The sequence below is a fragment of the Fukomys damarensis genome, unplaced genomic scaffold (genome assembly GCF_012274545.1).
Source record: "Fukomys damarensis isolate Sample0158 unplaced genomic scaffold, DMR_v1.0_HiC HiC_scaffold_11, whole genome shotgun sequence".
Classification (NCBI taxonomy): domain Eukaryota; kingdom Metazoa; phylum Chordata; class Mammalia; order Rodentia; family Bathyergidae; genus Fukomys; species Fukomys damarensis.
This window is the reverse complement of record NW_022900923.1, coordinates 19,378,845-19,393,557: the sequence shown is the minus strand read 5'-3', so window position 1 is coordinate 19,393,557 and position 14,713 is coordinate 19,378,845. Positions and strand designations below refer to the sequence as shown.

The window sequence follows — 14,713 nt, the reverse complement described above, 5'->3', positions numbered from 1 at the left end:
GCCCTCAAGTAAACCTCTGCCATGAAATGGCTTTGGCCATTTGGCCCTGACTGAAAAAGAGAAAGGACAACAGGAAAACAAGTGGCCTAACTAACTGACATTTCAGATTAAATAAAGGCTAAAGTCATGTTTTTTTTTTCTTTTCTTATTAAAAATAATCCTGAAATATTTTCTTCTGCTTTTCAGTGAGAGGTTTAAATTAAGCAGAGAGATGACCTGGAAGGGTTGAAATAACGACAAACTGGGAGCCAAGTAACTTGGCAGTAGTCCCAGCCTGCCCCTGTACGACACAGGGGAGCCATAGTTTCCTTGTTCTCCCATCTGAGAGGGAGAGGCTGACTGGGTTATCTGTTGCTTTGACACAATATGCCTGGAGTCTTTGTGTCTAGGTCCATCTCTGAGGACACTTCTGTGTCATCGTCCCATCCCCCACTATCCCACACCTGTGACTATGGCCTTAGAAAGTGGAACATATTGGGCTGACCCTACAGATTAATGGACAGGGTGTTTTATTTTTCCTGGATTTCTCTTTCTAACTCATGTTTTAATCATATACCTCTCTCTCTTTAAAAGCAGAATAACTGAAACACAGTTATGGATACCATTTAGTTGGAAGCCAGTTAATTGTGGTTTTATTGCAAACAATTCCATGCTAAGTTGTCCTACATAGATATACATGCACTGAAGTTTGGGAAAAGAAGAGTTTTCATGGGCAAGAAAGGGCAGAGAAATCCTTAGGGTCAAAGAGGATGAGCCATCCTGGGAGCAACTGAGAGCAAATGCCCTGTACACAGTGTATCCCTAGAGATGATGAAAATAGAAACCAGCATTGAACAAGCGTTTATGACTTACCAGGTATAATGCTAAGGCCATGATTCATTTTAATTTATTCAGTCATCACAGCAATTCTGAGACAAATCACCATTGATCTAATTTATAGATGAGGAGAGTTGAACTTGCAAAGTTCACACTGCTAGTAAAGGGCTAGAACATCAGACTACAGATCCAGCATTCATTCCCACCAAATTGCAATAATGAATGTAGGTGAATAAAGTGATTAAAGTAAGTCTTTTAAAGTGAAAGCACGGCTTCAAAGGGACAAAGAGCAGGTAATAGGTGGGTCATGTGGAGAAAAGAGAAAGACTTCCTTTACTTGGGAATGCGGCTCACTCTGAGGAGTCTGAAAAGGTCAAGTTCTATGAGTACAAGGAGCCAGACTGTTCCCTGTGCACACATTCAACCCAAAGTTCCTACTCAGTTTAAGGCCCGGTCCTGGTGCTGGGGTGTGCACAGATGACTGAGATCTAGAGAAGCCCTCAGAAGCTTAAGCTGATCAGAAGCTTCATCTGCTGAAAAGAGCAGCTTGAACTTCACCCAGAAGTGGGGATCACAAAGGCATTGGGCTGGAGAAAGGAAAGCTGCAGGCCAGTGGGAGCTAGTGCCAAAAAAGAGCAATGTTCACAGGGGTTCTGGGAACAGCAAGGGAGCTGCTGCCTTCCCATTCAGTGCTTGGCTTTCTTCACACACCACTGTATGCCATGTCACTACTCTGTTCCCAGAGTTGCTGAGAGCAAGAGGCAAAGAGGCCGAAAGGATGGAACCAATACCTTGTACCTCCTCCTCTGCCATGGCTGGCCAAGGTCATGTCCGTGACATCCCACACCCTGTCCAAGGGCCCAGTGACGCCACCACACCCAAGGAGGGAATCCTTTCCAAGATTACCTCCATCATCGGGACCTATGCCAGGGGCTGTATTATGAGGATTATAAGGATATCCCATTGTGCAACTGCTTCACATTATGAATGTGCCTCGAAACAAACAATGTCCAAAATAGACCTCTGCTGTGGTTCATGTTTATGATTATTCTGCATGAAGTTGGAGTTTATTTCAAAAAGTTATTGAACACTTTGTGCTTAGTAAACATCATTTGAATAAATGAACTAGTAAGCAAGAGAATGGATAAGGATAAAAGAAATAAACTAAGCTAGGAACTGCCTATAAGTACGATTTACATTACAAGAACTTCATCCCAAAGAAAGAATTTTATGAGAACTCTAGATTTTTGAGAGGACCAGAGAAGGAGCAGAGGCTGGGAAGACTCTAAGCCCAAGGAACATACCCAGGCCCCTGCTGTTCCCTTCAGGCAGGCAAGGCTGACCCCTCATAGGCGCAAACTTTCCTGCTCACATCGACTCACAAGGACAAGGTGAGCAAATAGAAATGTCTGTGAGAGAATGGAGAGTCTTCACGCAAACCAGAAGAGACAAAAAAAGAGGAGATTTCGTAAAGTTTAGACAAAATCCTGGTTAAACTAAATTACAAATTCCACATAATTTTTCTGAACTAGCTCTTGGTCAATATTTATCGAGTATAACTAGACGAATGGGGGCGATGAAGAAGGCTGAGTGGAGATAGAAGATAAGGGTGACTTCTAGTTGTTAGTGAGGAAATAGAAAACTTCTTAGCCACCTTTCCCAATGAACAGGACTCAAAGATTAAAAGGCCTTTCTGTGTCTACTCGTAATAGCATAATTCAATCCCGGTTTGTAAAACTAGATCTTCATTTATACATATATTCATTCTCATTCTTCCTCTTGTTCAAATATCTATTGAAAGGGTCACTTGTTACTCACTGAGTGTACACGGGGTGCTGTGAGTGCAGCCATGGAGAAGGTGCAGCCCGTGATCCCCGTGTTGGCCCAGGATAGGGTGGGAGGAGCTGGGCTAGGACAGAAATGGCAGAGCAGTAATGCCAGGTCTGCCTGTTTACCAGCAACACCCAGTGCAGTGTCTGTACACAGCAGAAGTTCAGTGAGCACGTGTCTAATTCACAAAAAGTGAAATGGGAACTACGGAAAGTTGTTCTAAGGATCTCGATAAGGCAGAGTACAGAGTTCCAGGAAAACACATTGAAACAAACCTAAATCAGTCCTTTGAAAGACCAAGGCAGCAGAACTGTGGGAAGAGCTGTCCTATTGGCTAAAACTCAGGTGGTGGGCCGGAGATTTAGCTCAGTTAGTTCTACCACCTTCCTTGCAAGCACAAGGGCCTGAGTTCGATCCCCAGTACCAAAAACAAAACAAAACAAAACAAAAAATTCAGGTGGTGAACAAGAGCAAGTCGGGTGACTGTGGTTTGGGGAACTGGGACCCTGTCAAGTATAAAAGTATAAATGGCAGACATTGGAGACCAGCACTGGGGAAAGAGCATACCTGTGTCAGTGCTAGCATTTCCTGCTGTTAGAAGTCAAACTGAAAGGGTATGTATGTGCAAGCACGTTTGAGTGAGGTTGTAAATGTGGTGTGTGAGACTGTGTGCACATGTGTGCCAGTGTGTGTCTGCCCTGGAGGCCAGTATGAACCTGAGGAGGTATGTAGGGTCACCTGCACATATGAAAGAAGCAGAACTTTATGCTAAGGGCATAGCAGAGTCATCTAATAGTTTGGGGCAGGACAGCACCTTCAGCTGCTTGACACTTGAGAAAATGTCCCTCAGCTGCAGTCAGATAGCTGCAGTGAGGGATGGCTGAATTCCAGAGGTTCACATTAAGCTAGAGACTATAGGGACGAATGCAACAGGGACAAGAGACACTGCAGAGACAAACCAGATGTGACGTGTGACCGACTACTGGTGTGACCTGTGATGCCGGGGAGAGTGAGGGTTAGCAGAGGGAGAAAGGAACTCCCGGAGGTTGGCCTGCGTGGGCAGGGCCCTTCCGTAACAAGGAGAGAACAGAAGAATGAACTCAGGAAGGAAGAGAGCTTCCATTGCGGCGTTGTCAATTCACTTCTTATGGCTCCTGCTGGAAAGTTAAAGACTGCATCACAGAGGAAAAGGACGTGCTCTAGGGACAGAATACCTAGGTTCAAACCTCAGCTCTGTGTGAACTAGCTGCGCACTTAGGCTCTTTCTGTGTGGGCTAGCCTGCGACCCTGGCTCTCTGTGTGGGCTAGCCTGCGACCCTGGCTCTCTGTGTACGCTAGTCTGCAAACTTGGTTCTGTGCGCACGAACTCTGTGACCCTGAGCAATCTTCTACTTCTCTCTGTGCTCCAACTTCACCATCTCATTCTTGGAGTTTTTCTGAGGAGCACTTGAGTTAATATTTGTAAACTGATTGATGTACTGACCCGGTGCTAAGTACTAAATAGAAGTGTTTGTCAAAGAAAAATGTCTGCAGTAATTTCTTGGAATGCTTGAGCTGGCATTTGTGTGTAAATGTTTCTGTTCCTTTATCTTCCATTACTTTCCTTTGTTTATGCTGTCTCCAGCTTTAGATTACCAATTTTTGAATACCTTGTATCTCTCTCACCTCAAAATGAAAATGTCTCTGGCATCTCCCTTCAGAGCTGTTTTCCATACAGAGTGCACCAAACCTGCTGTCTGTCTTCATTTCCCTTCCTCTCACTCATATTTCTACGCACTGTGAAGTTCAGTCTTCTCCCAACCCCCAAGAGTGAAGCAGCTCTCTCTGAAGTCACCAGTGGTTCCAACTGCTAGGTCCAAAGAACCCACATCAGGCCCACTGGCTTGCTTGGTGCTCCTGTGCTATCTAAAACTGACACATTGTCCTTTTCTCTGCCCCTCAATCCTGCCACCTTTCAATCTCACCTCTTTAGTTACCTCCTTGGGCCTATCCTGGCAGGACTGGTTACTCCCACAGACCAGGTTGTACTAATCCATTTATAAATCAGCTCCTGTCAGAGTTGGCACCTTTCAGGCACAGGTCCACCCTACCCATTCGTAATTCTCCAACCTGATAATCCACCTAACAGAAGCTCAATAAATGTTGGAAAAGTAAGTGAATGAAAATACAGAACTAAACTACTTCTTTCACAAACCTGCCCCAGAATGTAGAGTAATTATTTGAGTGAAAGCTAGTAAATGTTGGACGTGGCTATAGCTCAGGGGCAGAGTGCTTGGCTAGCATGTGCAGCCCTTGAGTTCAATCTCCAGCACTGGAATAAATGGAAGGCAGGGACAGACGGAGGGAGGAATTGGGGGGAAATAGCAAATGTTGAGTCACTGCCTAAATGATGACAGATTAACTTTTAAGCACTGTGACTTCACTCTGATCAGGTAACTGGACTTCTACTGCAGAAATGAGCCATATGGACCATAATTACTGGTCTTGACATCCCAGCCGGTTGTCATGGCAATGTTTCAACTTCCAAATGTTCTCAGACTTTGGGTTCCAATTGCCATATTGTATATTTGAGCAGGAGCACTTTTCTTCACCACTCAATTCTGACTCATAAAGAGAACCGGGATGTTTTTGTTTGTCCGCTGAGCTTTATTTCCTGGCTGGTCTCTTTTTTTAAAAATCCAAAAAAAAAAAGGAGGATTGGTTTAAAGCAGGTAGTAAACATGGGAAGGAAAGAATGTTGTTATTTTTTGGACCCAAACTTGGCACAGAAATATGCTTTCTGGAAGGTGCTAGGGTGAGGATGTGCATGATGTTAGCAGAAACAAATCTGATGAACCCACGGAGTAACCTCATTCCGTGTACTCAGGGGCAGAAGCAGGGGATTTATGTAGTTGTTTGTGACATCAGGAACTGAAGCTCATAGACATCCAGGGTAAAGGTGCAAGATCCAAAGTGAGGTGTTGCCTTCTTCTTCTTAATAAACACCAAATAAGGTGTTTATGTGGCCTCCTCGAGGCATAGACTAAGGCAGGAAAAAGACTGAGCCAAACTTCTTGGTACAAGCATTCTGGATGAATCAGATGGTCAGTCCCAGAGGAGCAAGAAAAGAGTACACAAAGGGGATAGCAGGAGGTGCGGAAGGACAGGCAGACAGTTCCATTGATTTGGGTTGCCAAAGGTAATTCCTGGTCTCCGGCCCTGCCTCCATCACTCCTAATAGTTCTAACCCAACCAACTGTACTCTCTGTCTTAGAACTGCTATTCAGGTTTCTGTGCAGTCTCTGCTGGGCGAGAGCACACAGCTCACAGAGGATGGGGACTGAGCAGCCACTGGTGCACCTGCTTCACTGTGTCATCTCTCTGGCATGAAAAAGGCCAGTTTTTATAGTACCTGAAGGTGGGCAGATAAGGGAGAAAAGGCAGTAACAGATGTCAGGCACGGAAGCTATGGGGTGATGAGAAGATCACATGGCCATGCTCAGAGGAAACCCCTCTTTCCAGAATAGCACTCCAGAATCAACTGGATGATTCTAAAGTCTCAGCTCTAAACTTGTGCCTCGGATACCAAGGCCTGGACAGAGTGGGCCCCTGCATCTAACTGAGGCAAGACCCAGAGAAGGTCGCAGCATTATAAGGGAGTTATGCGAACATCATCTTCTTCCTCACTCTGCTGTCTCCGTCTTTCCTGCCTGGACGTGCTGCTGCATCAGAATCAGATGTACAGTGCTTTGACTTCTGAGTGGCTGTGTGGCATTTGGGGCTCATCAGGTGGAAAAGCAGAGAAAGTTGCATACTCTGTTCCAAATATGTATGCCCTGCACACAGAGCCCGGCTCAGGAAAGAGAGAAGCCGTTCTAGGACACCCTGAAGAATGAGGGAGAGAGTTTAACGGGCATTCCTCTCATCAGCAAAGCTTTCCTGGGACTGCAGAGCTATCGGCTGCCTCTCCTCACGTTTCTCAACGACCACTGAGGTTCTATGAGACATCAGTAGTGGCCAAGCCCTACACACCAGTCATGCCACAAGTGCCTATTGCTTTTTCGAGGACCAAAAATATAAAATCAAACCCTCATGATTTAGTGAGGATTGCAAAATAGTGTAAAACAGCCTGGCAGTGCCTCAGAATACTAAACAGAGTTACCATATGGCCTAGCAATTCCTATTTGAGGTACTTACACTCAAAAAAGAAAAAAAAAGTATGTCTATCCATGTACAATGTTCATAGCAACACTATTCAAAATAGCCCAAAGTGTAAACAACCAAAATATCCGTCAACTAACTACTAGTAAACAAAAGGCGGCATATCCTGGAATACTATTCTGCAATAAAAAGGAAGGCAGCACTGATATGTACACAACACGAATGGACCTCGCGTGAAAGAAGCTGCGCGTCAGTGCTGACTTACAGTACAGTCCCACTTGTGCGAACTGTCCAGGATTAGGCAAATCTGTAAAGGCAGCAATTAAGTTAGTGGCTGCGTACGGCTGCGACCAATGTAGGAAGGAGAGGAGGGACAATGCAAACAGATAGTTTCTTTGGGGTGAGATGAAACTGTCCTAAAATTAGAGCGTGGTAACAGTGGCGTGATTCTTATGCACAAATATTCTAAACATATTTGCACACTTTCAATATGTTAACTTTGAGATACCAGGTTATGTCTCAAAACATTATTAAAGAGAACCTTAATTTAATGATTACGCATGTATACAGGTGACTGTCAGATTCTACTCCATATGTTATTAGTATATGTGAAAAAAGAGTAAGCATTAAAAAGCAAGTGAAAGATATAAATATAAACGCCACCTGGAGTGTACATCCCAAGAAATAAGAACAACTATTTCCTGCAGGAAATATCTGAAAATTTTGCTTTTGCTTGAACAAAAACTGTCTCCTACCCCTGGTAGTGCCATAGTCTCTCTGTGCATACTAATCTGGAAAGTGTAGAACTGTAATGCAAAGCTAGAGAAAATAGAAAAAACATGGCACCCAGGAAGAATCCCTGAAATCTGGGGTCTGCGAACTACTTCTTGCAAGCCCAGCCCACCTTACCACCTGTTTTTGAAAATAGAGCCTCCTTGGATCGCAGCCACGCTGCCGTGTTTACATACTGTCCCCAGCTGCTCTAGCAACGGAGTTAAGCAGCTACAACACAAACTGCATGTCCTGCGAAGCTTGAACTATTTGTTCTCTGCCTCTCTTCAGAAAAAGTCTGCTGCCCTGTGCCCCAGATTCATGAGTCTGCAATTTTGCTACTGAAATCGCAGCCCACACACTCGGCACAGCGGAGGCAGCGGCAGCGGCCCCTAGAAGCCTGTTAGACACGCTGACGCTCGGGCTGCCCCGGACGTATTAAATTCAGATCTGCATTTGAGCTAAAGAGTGATGTTAAGACGTGAAGGAGACACCCTAACAAGAATAAATACGCTAGGTTTTTATTAGAGGAGACAACTCTGGGACAAAAATATGGAAAGAGCCAGAAAAGGCCGGGAGAGCCCATGACGCAAGCCTGACCCTGAGGGAAGGAGAGGGAGGAAAAGTTAGGTGGAAGACTTCCAGACTGCTGAGCAGGGTCAAGAACTTTTCAAGGCCTCTGATAGCACTGGAGGCACAGTCAAATCATGTTTTTTGGAAATAGGGGTATTTTAGTACAGTACATTTCGCATTACCTAGGTACTTCATACCGCACAATACAGGGTAAATGTTTTAAAAATTAGTCCCGAGAACTGGTCTGCCTTTTTCTCTGACAGCCGGGATGTGTGGTTCCTGGGATGTGTGAAAATTCCACAAGGAACTTCCGAACACGGTGCCTGGGGGCTCAGTCGGTGAAACTCCCTGCGGGTGAAGCCTTACAGGGGACAGTCTCTTTGCATCTGCTGCCAGCTCTACTCCCACGGCAGCCCCAGCATTTTAAGAACTATCCCTGCTCATCCCCACACATGCTGAGTTCAAGAAGCAGTGCTCGAGAGCAAGAGTTGGCAAGTTATCTCTGCAAAGGGACAGGCAGTAAATATTTTGGGCTCTCCAGGCTATAAGGTTTCTGTTGCAACAATTAAACTTCGCCATTTTAGCAGGGAAGCAGCCACAAAGAACACGTGATCCAAGGAGTGTGGTTGTATTCCAATAAAAATTCACAAAAACAGTCTTCAGCTTTGGAACTGATGTCTTCCATTGGCTATAGTATTTCACCACCTGCTATGGAGTCCTGGATTTTAAACTTTCTTCAAATATTTAGAACATGATCTCACACACATCAGGTAAGTTGGGGTGGAGCTTCTGGGGAAGGTGGGAGGGGAGCCCTGCACTCAGCGGTTTCCCTCAGAAGCTCTGTGACAGCTGTGTAGGGAGCAGCAGCAGAATTTGAAGTCACTACTCCGATTCTTCACAAAGTGCCTCTAGTTTCAGGAAATTCACCCTTTTCCCACTCTCCAAGGGGCACCCAACAGTCTAAATTTCTATTTATTACACAAACACAGCTGGGTGTCTGACACTGTGGTAGGTATTTTAAAATGCCAAAAGTGAATCACACTTGCATTCAGCTCCTGGAGAATCTGCAGCTGATGGAAATGAGAAGCAACATAAATAACCAAGAAGGCAAGAAGCACCATCACCCCAGGGAAGCGCACACAAAGGGTTGTGAAGTCAGACAGGTGAGAAGATCACTCCCACATGGGGAATCGGTGGGGCCAGGGACCAGGGCACCTCAAAATGGACTCTGAGGACAGGGTCACAGCGCTAGTGTGCCTCCTCGCATCAGACATCTTACACCCCCCACATCGCCTCTCCGCTGGAGGGCTGTCGAGCCACATTCAGAACCACCAGATCACACAAGTTAGGCATCTCACAACCATTGTGCCGGGCAAACCTACCCCCAGGTAGCAACGGCATTGATGAGGCTTCCATGCCAAAGGCCACCACAACTTCTGTGCATCCCTGGTCCTAGTCAGAGAGCAGTTCTACAGGAGAGGAACCAAGCATTTCCTTGGTGTCCTATGAAGGCAAACACTCTGAGTTCGACATGGCTGCATACCAGGAGAGACAACTGAGGAGGAGGGGTATGGGAAACTCGTCTTGAGAGGAGCTCTGGGAAAGATGGGGACCAGGCCTTGAGCTATCCTTGAGTCTCACTGGGTGATGAGAGCTATATAGCACAAGTGAACCCATTTGTATATCCTGTTTATATCTGGATGAATCTGTCTTCCACAAAACTCCATATTTCACATGAACAGAACTTTTCCACATGAACAAAGCTATCTTATTAGGAAAACATGCTGTAAAATTTCATTTCTTAGATGTCATTCAAAACGAAGACGCTACCAATAGACCCTGACAATGGCCTGATGTCATTTCCTGATGGCACCAGGAAATCTAAAGAACTCTGAATGTGACGCAACCCATCAAATGTACATCTTACGAAGGAGTAAGCATAGCATACGTCTGATTTTCAAAAGTGTTTATGCTTCCAAAGAAGCTTTACTACCATTGCCCAGTTTTTTTTCTTTTTTTTTTTTTTTTTTTTAAATATTCCAATTTCTTTAAAAGATCGAAGGAGTAAGCATAGCATACGTCTGATTTTCAAAAGTGTTTATGCTTCCAAAGAAGCTTTACTACCATTGCCCAGTTTTTTTTCTTTTTTTTTTTTTTTATTGAAATATACCAATCTGGCTGAAAAAGAACAGATGATATTTTAAAAAATAAAGTAAATGGTTCTTTTGAGTCTCTGATTCTAGCATTTCTAATTATCTTAATGCCTTATTGTAAGAAAACATATTTGCCAACATTCCTATTTTACAGATTAGCAAATTAAATTCTTAAAGAATTAAAGCTAACATCTCATCTAGGGGAAAACTAGAGCTTAATGAGTTAGAACCAAAGAGGAGTGAATTAATACACTGCTCCTAGCAATGGAGTCCTCCCAGTGACAATCTATGCCAGGTCATCAATAAATCCCAGTGATCGTAATACCAGCACCCTGGGAGGCTGAGGCAGGATGACTGCAAGTTCCAAGACAGCCCAGGCAGCTTAGTGACTCAGTAAGACCTATCAAATAAAAATAGTTTACAAAGAGCTGGGGATGAAAAGAATCTTACATTTTGGACACACTTTATCTATGTGACTAATTTAAATATCACCGCAATTCTGCAAGACATTCTGTCTTTTGTCTTCTTATTGTTTTTCACTTTTCAGAGTTTTTGTAATTTTACTTAAATAGAGTCATGTATTTATACATATTCTTTTTCAATTTACAGGAAACCAGGGCTTTAAAAACCTCAATAAATTGCCAACGATCACACTTCTGATAAGGATCAGTGTAGGGATCTGATTCCATCTGCCTGCCGCCAACCTCTGCATGGGATGACATTTGGATACTGAGGAAAGTAAAATCGGCCTGCATGTCATGGACGGTTTCTTAGATCTCTCTGTATTCCCCCACAATGACCTGCCACGCTCTGCATGGCAAGACACTCAATAAATATTTGTCAGCTGAAGAAACCGGGGCTCAGGCTCCCATCCTGCCAAGGACTTAGTGACTCAGTCTCCTGAAACTTGGAGCTGCAGGTGGTTACTCAGCTGGGCAATGTCAGGGAACATTTGAAATCAATTATGGGTGCAGAGGAACCTATTAAAACTTTCTCTTTTGTGTATGTTGGGGTTGAAGGAGAGGAAAGGAAGTTGAGAAGAAGGGAAAGAAACAGGATGGTTTCAGGGTTGGGTGCTGGAGCTGAAAGAGTTCACACCAAATAAGACAGCATTTTGGCTTATTGTGCTGCTCGGTCCCAGTAGCCCCACTGAATGGGCTCCTGACCTCAGGCTACTCCTCAGTAGCCACAGTGCTCTGACCTCCCAGGCCCCTGACTGTTGCTATCATGGAGAACCCTACAGGGGAACAGTGGCACACATTCTCCCCCTGGCCTTGACCTTGGTTGATCTGCTTCAGCTGTGTAAAATAGACAACCGCCACCATGCAGGAAGGCCATGTACCCCAATTTACTCCCCAACTCAAAGGCCAGAGAGACCATCAGTATTAAAATTCTGTGAGCCTTGCAGTGCCCTTGACCCTCAGTGAAAGCATTCTGGCAATCCATTCTGGAGTCTAACTTCCTGTTTGGGAAGAATATGGGCTCTTAATGTGGAGAGAGAGGGTAACTAGTTGGTTTTGTTTTCCTTATTGTTGCTAGTAGTACAAGTTAGTCACAACCTCAAAAATGCCACCTTAGCCCTTTCACATAGGCCCTGAAAACAAGATTTAAATGAAGCTGATCCCAAGGGATGACTACCAACAACATTCTGGGAGAGGATGATTAAATTGCAGCCTAGAGACCAAGCAGGACAGTCCTCCAAGAAATCAAGCGTTCCCCCACTACATGGCCTCCTCCTGGCTTGTGCAACACTGCCACCTAGTGCCCTCGTAGGAAGTATTCCCTGAGGTCCTTGGGAGGGGGACCAGGGGGAGGTATGTGTGGTAGTGTTCTACAAGGATTGGTCTGGCTGAAGTGCTTGACATCTCTGCTGAAGGGAAAATACCGGAGGTTTGGTAGATGGAGGACTGGGAAACTCGGTTTAAGTTAAATAGCTAGAAGCTGAGGCTTGAGAACTGTTGGGAAGGAGCACAGGAGCCAAGTCTTGTAGCGCCTTGGACTGTCCATGCAGTAGTCAAACTGACCAAAGTGATCGTCTATAGTTCCCAGGAACACAAGTCTATGTTGTGCGTCTGCCTAAATGAAGACCAACTGTCCTAAGAACAGACAGTAACCAGCTCAGGAACTAAGGTTAGAGGAAGAGAGAAAAGATGGGCTTCTGTTGATAGGTGCTCATAAATTATTGCAAATTGAAGTCCTTTACTTCTGTGGAGAACTTTCTTTGGCAATTTAACGGTTCTCAGCCATCAGGTCCACTGTAAAATATAAGTAGCCAAGCACAAAGAAGAGACAAGCATGCCTGAATTCTCAGAGGCACCTTTCTGGAATCCCAAAGAATGAACACCTTGTTTCCAAACCCTATCATTGACACACTGTTACCTTAAGTCCTTATTGATGTGTACTTCCTGCTCTGCACAAATCTGAAGAACAGGGCAGGGTGGGAGAAAAAAGACCTGGGCATTCTCAATCCTCAGCCCTCCTGTAGGAGACCTACAGGGGAAGTCCAGGCATGCCACAGGGACCACTTGGACTTGAAGAAAGGAAACGTCCAAACCTAGACTGTCTGTGGACGCTTTTCTGACCCATTTTACATGCTTACAGAAGTTCAAAGAGTTCAGAGGAGCACTTCGGAGCAGGCTCACAGTGTGTGCTTTGGCAATGCAGAGGCAGCTGATCGTGATGGACAGATGGTGGGAGAAGGTAAGGAGGTGCACGGTGGTGGAGCTGGGGGAATCATGCCATGGCTGTCCTCTGTGCACACCATGAGACAGAAACGTGGGAGAACAGGGCAGGACTCAGGTACCCACAGAGCTGAGTCTTTTTTCCCCAGGTTGGAGCTTTAATAACCCAAAGCAATAGCCCCTCAGTCCCTCCCACATGTATTCTTGTTGGATCCTTCTCTAACTCTTCACAGCCAGGGAACTGATCCCAGGTCCCTCTGTTGCTACTGCAAGAGGAGGGGCAAGCAGAAATGTGGGTCTCAGTCTAGACTGCAAGCATGCAGTTTCCCTGGCAGATGGGTACTAGGAAGCAAGATTAGGCAGCAAGAAGATGTCATCTGGGAAAAACTGTGAAGCTGCCAACTCTGATCAGATAATCATCTCATTATTTCTTCCTTTTGGCCCCAGAGTAAGGATTTCCTTCTACACTTTCTCTGCCCCCACCTAACTTACAGCCTAGCCCCTTCTCTCTCCCCTTTCCTCACCCCGTCTCCCACCCAAAACTAAAATAAAGCAAAACCACAAGACTTGAGAGTATTCAGTGTCTGGGAATCCCAGCTTCCAAAGGAGAAATCACAGCCAAAGAGGGGGAGACAGAGTGTCCGGAAGGGATGTTCCAGCAACACCCCGTTGGAAGACGCTCCTTCCTTCCAGATTTCTTTCCTTGGTCTGAAACTTATTTGCAGGGATCTAGCAACCTGAGAAGTTTTCAGTTTGGAGACTTGTCAAGCCATTCAGGGGCTCTGGAGTTCTACCCCTAGCCTGCCTCTGACCTGTCTCTTATTGCCTCAGTTTCTCCCTCCGTGTCATGGGACTGGCGAACATCAGAATGCTGTGGATAATCCAGATGAAGGAGATTAAATGATTCTACTGTGCGTCTTACTCTTACTTTGTGTTACGTACTCTTGTGGGGGGTGCGAAGTGACAATGAGACACTGAATGATGTTTAAGCTTCATTCCTTGCTTGAAATCAACCTCCCCGGTGAGGCAAAGGGGTGCTGTGGCTGAACGGCTTAGCAGTCAGCCAAGGACTGATTTCATCTTACTCTACTCTTTGCCTTTCAGAATGACTTTTCATAAAAGCCAGGATCTGTGTATAGCAGAAAATAAATATAGCTAATATTCCAGGCAGGTGCCTCTAATTAACCCCATAGTTATAGAAGATTTCACTTTTAGATTCCCCCCACCCCCTTACAGCAGCCAGGGCAAAATGCCAAGATTCTGGCTTATGCCTGTTCACCTTTTTCAGCAGTTCCTGGTATGTACACATAGCTGCTGGGACGAAGCAAAGGGACCCCAGGACATTGCACAGGTGCTACCTTTCTGCCTAGTCCCAGGGCTGCTCAGAGAAAAGGCAATCAGTCAGGACTCGACGGCTGTGTACCTGGCATCCTTGTGTCCCGCACAGCCTGGACCTGTCTAGGCATGACTCACAGCTCAGGTCCTTGGACTCGCAATTAATTTCAAAGACACCTGATTATCCCATTCTGACTACAAGGAACAGTGTGACACCTCTCCCTCCTTGACAAAGAACAGAGTCCTTTCCTTTTAAAGAAGATACGAGCTAGGCTGAAGGACTCAAAAGTGCAAGCACAATGAACAGAAACACATGAGATCAATATATGGGGCAAATATCTACAGTTACAGAGTCTTTATCTTCTCTTTGATTGTGTCTAGAATCCCGCTCTGCTAATAAAAAAAAAAAAAAAA

The 14,713-nt window shown here is 45.1% G+C and overlaps 1 protein-coding gene across 1 annotated transcript in view; it reads right to left on the bottom strand.

Moving 5' to 3' along the window:
* The window catches only part of Pappa2 (pappalysin 2), a 340,416-nt gene that overhangs the window by 235,042 nt on the left and 90,661 nt on the right, over positions 1 to 14,713 (bottom strand). The window lies entirely within an intron of this gene.